At 31.5% G+C, this 6,021-nt stretch overlaps 1 protein-coding gene across 3 annotated transcripts in view; it reads left to right on the top strand.

Moving 5' to 3' along the window:
- The window catches only part of LOC107458074 (probable transcription factor At1g61730), a 29,217-nt gene that overhangs the window by 10,927 nt on the left and 12,269 nt on the right, over positions 1 to 6,021 (top strand). The window contains exon 2 of one of the 3 annotated variants that reach the window (XM_052251898.1): positions 1,656 to 2,068. The exons of the other annotated variants lie outside the window; for them this stretch is intronic. The gene's annotated coding sequence lies outside the window, so the exon portion shown is untranslated. Of the gene's footprint in view, positions 1 to 1,655; positions 2,069 to 6,021 lie in introns of those variants that run through there. 3 annotated transcript variants of the gene reach the window in all.

Here is a 6,021-nt window from a genome sequence, read left to right as displayed (position 1 = left end):
CGAATCGCAGGTTCCCAGGCCTCAGCCCGAACAAGAAGATAGCAGCGAGGAAGAAGAAGCAGCAACTTCATCTGACGAGGACGAAGACACAGACCAAGGCGAAGATGAACGTGAGAAACACGTGCTGGTTCCCAGGAAGCCTCAACCGCAAAAGGTTTCCAAACCCTCGTCATCTTCTAAACTCTCTCCAATGTTGAAGTCTCAACCTTCGGCTTCTGTTAGTCAAACCAAATCCGGGTCAAAGCGCGCAGCTGAAAACGGTATCGACCACTCGGAGCAACCAAAACGTGTGAAGAAGGCACAGGAGGATGCGCAGAAATCCAAATCCCTCTTTCAGAGGGTTTTCAGCGAGGAAGATGAGATAGGGATCTTGAAAGGCCTGTCTGAGTTCATCGCGAAAACAGGGAAGGAACCCTATAAATGCGCTGATGAATTTTACGATTTTATGAAGGGGTCAAATTTGATTCGGGCAAATGTATCATGCATGCAATTGAAGGATAAGATCCGCCGGCTGAAGAAGAAGTTTGAGAACAACCTAGTAAAAGAGAAGAACGGCAAGGGGACAACCTTAAAGCCGCACGAGTTGGAAGCACTTCAGTTGGGAAAGAATGTTTGGGGCCACGATGGCCGTGGCGGTGAAGCAGTTCTCAAGGAAACTGCGAAAAAGGATACAGTTAATAATGAGAAGGCTGCGAAGAAGGCGCTAGTGCCCCATTCAAAAGGAAAAGCTGAAGCAAAGTCCAAACTAAATTCTGAACCTTTGGATTCAAATGAAGGTAGAAGGATGAGTGAATTTTCTGTGACTAGTTTAGCTTTGACTTCAATGTTGAGGTACGATGGGACTTTTGGTAAGCCTTTCGGTGAAGATTATATTAGAAAGGGAATAGAGTTACTTGGAGTCTCAAAGAGGGAAGACATCGAGGCTAGGTGGAGGAAGTTCAAAGACGCTGAAAATAGATTGTATGTGGAGATAGCTGAATTCTACGCCGAACAGGCTAAGTTGATATATCAAGCAAATAGCTCGTCGTCCTCCTAGGTATATATCTTGGTTGCTTTTTTGTTTTTTTGGATTCTGGCATTTTGATTTTATTTTGACATGTTTAGGTTCATGGCATTTTAGTATTGTATGATATATATTTATCTCCATTGATTCAAGAATTTTATGTTTGGGAGTTGGAGGAAAGGGAAGCAAAATGGAGGTTTTAGTTCACTTGTTCACCAAAATCCAACTCACAAAAAAATTAATTTGACAGTCTTTCAATTTTGATTTTCCTGCAGCTTAGTTTCAGTTTTTCTAAGTTTTAATGTTATTGTTAGTTTGGCTTGTTCTTATTCTGTCATAGTAAGATTATGAGTGATTTTAGCACAAGTCTGTATATCGCTATAACTTTTTAAGTTTCAAGTATTTGGTGTACTTCTATGGCAGATGATTAACTTCAAGAAGAAACATAACTCACCTATGAGAATTATAGAACAAAACAATAAAAGGGAATACTATGCTAAGTCAAACTATTGTCTGTGAGTTATGTTTTTCTTGAAGTTAAAAGCAAATAATTTTTAATAATCCTATTGGCTGAAAATAATTAAATGGATGGATTATTTTTTATCCGAAGAATATTTGTTTCACCCTTTCTACTTTCTATGTTATTTTTCAGATAGCGAAGGATGATACATTATCTAAAACAGGACGAAGTGTATCGAGCATTTGTGGAATATGCAATTGTATGAATTTAGTATAGTTTCATATTTAAACTAGTTGGTTGCTGGGCTATATGTCTCCTGATCTTGTTATATATGCCACTTTTTTATTTTGTTCGATAGTAGTTTAGAAATTTTGATGATTTTTGAATATCTTAACCGTTAAAAACATGGTTTGTGTTTTGGATGAAGATTCCTCTGCTTAGTGTTGTGACTTGCGAGCACCAAAGCGAAAATAGATGCCTCTCTGTTTGTTAAGCTGCTTAGCTTTTACTGGGTCAAGAAAACTTTTTCTCTATGTATTCATAACATTATTAATTAACCGAGTTTAGTGCTTGGTCATACGATAAAACTACCATGACTGCCAATCTATGTGGACTTCGTTTGTTCTTAATTCTTATCATCATCACAAATATTTCTTCCTAATTGCATTATTAAAGCACAGTAGTGTATGTCATAAGAATATTTACAATTATTTAAAACTTTTAAGGAAAAGAAAAATGTAAAACTTTTTAAATAAATTATTTTTTGTATGTGTTGCTGGTTCATAGAAGATTAGAATCAAGTATGAGTTGGTAAATTTTTTACGTTATTACTGTGGTGATGGCAATTGCGGAAAACGGTGTGGTTTTGATGTGGTCGTTGATATTGATATTGATGCCGCATATGGATCTCCTAAGACAGCTGGATAAACCTCCAAGCCGGTTGCTTGTAATACGTATCTTTGTGCATGGATGTGTTTCGCAATGCAACTCAAAGTGTCTAAGATAAATCTGCCAGAAGAAAACTTTGTTATAAGTTAGCATTAGAAAGAGTTAAAGCAACCGAAGCACATTATCAAGATACAAGCTCAACAGCTAAAGCAATAATAATGTTAAACATAAATGCAATATAGAAAATCAGTAAGAAACAAAAGAAGAAAGAAAAAAGAAGCAGCAACAAAAGTTAAATACCACCAACAAATAATCACTATAAACTCTGAAATCAACAACTATTTCAACAAAAATTAAGAAACATCATACTTAAAAATTAAAAAATGGCAACAGCAGCATAACAAATTTATTTTAATTAACAATTTCAATAACACAAAATCAATGATTTTATTAATTTTAGATTTAGAAATCACAAATTAGAGTATCAGATATTCAAAATATTGAAACAGACTCAACAGTGATGACACTAAATTAAGCAGAGCATTAACAAAAAAGAAGAAGAAGAGCATTAGCAACATTATTTGAACAAAAAATTTAGAAATTAAAAGTAAGAAGAAGAACCGAGCATTCAGAAACTAAACAAAGTAAAATTTAGTAAATTATTTGAATGCTCGGTTCTTCTTCTTACTTTTAATTTCTGAATTTTTTGTTCAAATAATGTTGCTAATGTTCTTCTTCTTCTTCCTTGCTAATGCTCTATTTAATTTAGTGTCATCACTGTTGAGTCTATTTTAGTGTTTTGAATGTCTGATACTCTAATTTGTGATTTCTGAATCTGAAATTAATTAAATCATTGATTTTGTGTTGTTGAAATTGTTGATTAAAATGGATTTGTTATGCTGCTGTTGCCGTTTTTTAATTTTTAAGTATGATGTTTCTTAATTTTTGTTGAAATAGTTGTTGATTTCAGGGTTTATAGTGATTATTTGTTGGTGGTATTTAACTTTTGTTGCTGCTTATTTTTTCTTTCTTCTTTTGTTTCTTACTGATTTTCTGTATTGCATTTATGTTTGACATTGTTATTGCTTTAGCTGTTGAGCTTGTATCTTGATAATGTGCTTCTGTTGCTTTAACTCTTTCTAATGCTAACTTATAACAAAGTTTTCTTCTGGCAGATTTATCTTAGACACTTTGAGTTGCATTGCGGAACACATCCATGCACAAAGATACTGGAGGTATTACAAGCAACCTACTTGGAGGTTTATCCAGCTGTCTTAGGAGATGCATATTCGGCATATTATCTATGGGTCATGTGCCACATCATATTGCTTTTATCATGGATGGGAATCGAAGGTTTGCAAAGAAGAGTAACTTGGCTGAAGGGATTGGTCATAAGGCTGGATTTTCATCTCTCATTTCCATGCTTAGGTATTGTTATGAATTAGGAGTGAAGTATGTAACTGTCTTTGCATTCAGCATCGATGACTTCAAAAAAAAAGTCCAAAGAGGTGCAATCCTTGATGGAACTGATGCGAGAAAAGATTGAGGAGTTGCTTCAGATGAAAGCACTATCAATGAATACGGTGTTAAATTACACTTTATTGAAAACTTGCAGTTAATGGCTGAACCTGTGAGGATTTCAATGGAAAAGGCAATGAAGGTCACTGCCCACAACAAATAGAGAGTATTGTTAGTTTGTGTAGCCTTAACTACCTCATTTTTTGGTGCCATTCCATGACTTATATGTGTAGCACTTCTCAATATTAAAATAAAATGCCAATGATAGATGACAAAATATATTAATTATCAATGTATTAACTATTAAACAATTATATATTATAGCAATAAATATATTCCATAATTCTTTTGTGTTGATGATTTATTGATTTTTTTGGGATGTTTATTTATAATTTATTTATTATTTTATTTTAAAATAATTTTTTCGGTTGAACCATCAGTTAGACCGGTTGGACCAGTGAATCAGTAGTTAGAACGATTTGATGACCCATCCGGTTTTTCAAACCTTGGGCACTAGTAAAGTATGAATATATATTTGGGAAAAAGACAGACGGGTACCTGACTTTTTAAATTTTTGACAAATACATTTCTGACAAAATTTAAATGCAAAAAAATTTCTGACTTTACCAAACGAAAGACAATTTAGTTCTTCCGTCTATTTGCCTCTCATACACCAAATGAAACTGGCTGACGTGACTGAAACGGTGTCCAGGTGTTTGTTACGGTGCCACGCTGAAAGGGGAATAAAGTTCGAAGTACAAATAAGTCCTTGACGTCATTTTTCAAATAAAGTTCGAAGGGTAAATATGTTCTTGAGAATTTAGTTTATTATGCTTCTATATGTATCATATATTACTATCAAATTGAAATATACCTATATTATATATCATATATTACTAGCTAATTTAATAATCAAATGTGTAACATGTCACTTTTATTAAAATTGAGAGAAAATATTTTTTTTCAAAATTAATAAACTCCTTTCCTAAATTCTCTCATCTACCTCTCTCCATTTTTCTATTTCTCTCTACTATTTTTACTCTATATATAATTATATTTTATATTAGTAATTTGACAAATCAAAATATATCATCCGATATTTTTTTACAATTAAAATATTTTAAATGTAAAAGTATACACATTAAGTTATTTTAAATTTTAGATAACAAATGCTAAAATTAATTAATTAATAAAAAATTAGACTTTTTCATATAAAAATAATAACTAAAAATCTTATTATTTAATTTTTTATCTGCAGATATCTTGGTCTTCTTAGTCAGAGACTTTTGTCAACTTACGACTTTTTTGTAAAGGTAGTTTGATTTTATAAATGCTTTGTGCCATGCATAATTTATACCATTAGAACAAAGTGAACTATAATTTTAAAAAAATTATTCTCGATAATAAATATTAGTTCTAATATAATATTCAAATGCACTAAAACTGAACTAATGCAATTTAAGAAAAAAAAGTAAAAACAGGAACAAGCCTAATTTCTACAATTTTAATACAAATAATTTAAATTGTAGAATACAACAAGTTAACTAGATTTCAAAATACAAGCATAATTTTGTAAACTAAATTCTTATAATAGAAGCATAATAGAAGTATAATGAACTAAATTCTCAAGGACCTATTTGTCCTTCAAACTTTATTTCCCTTCCAGCGTGGCACCGTAACGGACACCTGGACACCGTTTCAGCCACGTCAACCAGTTCCGTTTGGTGTATGAGAGAGAAATAGACGGAAGGACTAAATTGTCCTCCGTTTGTTAAAGTCAGGAACTTTTTTGTATTTAAATTTTGTTAGGGATGTATTTGTCAAAAATTTAAAAGTTAGGAACTTATTTGTCTTTTTCCCTATATATTTTGTAAGATAATTTACCCAAATTCGTTCTCAAATATTTTAAAGTCGATATTTTAATTTAAAAAAATTAATACATAAAAATATTTTTAAAATATTTTTTTGATAAATAAATTAGTTTTCAGTTAATATTTTAGTGAAATAATTACCTAAATCAATCTTAAAAAATTTTAAAAATAAACATTTTAATATATAAATCAATTTCTAATATTTTTTCTATCATATATAATAATATTTTGTCTATTTGTTAGCATAACTCATTAAATTCTTCAAGTATTTAAAAAAATAT

The sequence above is a fragment of the Arachis duranensis genome, chromosome 7 (assembly GCF_000817695.3).
Source record: "Arachis duranensis cultivar V14167 chromosome 7, aradu.V14167.gnm2.J7QH, whole genome shotgun sequence".
In the NCBI taxonomy this organism is placed as follows: Eukaryota; Viridiplantae; Streptophyta; class Magnoliopsida; order Fabales; family Fabaceae; genus Arachis; species Arachis duranensis.
Note: the sequence above shows the minus strand (reverse complement) of the source record. Positions and strands in the feature narration are given on the sequence as shown.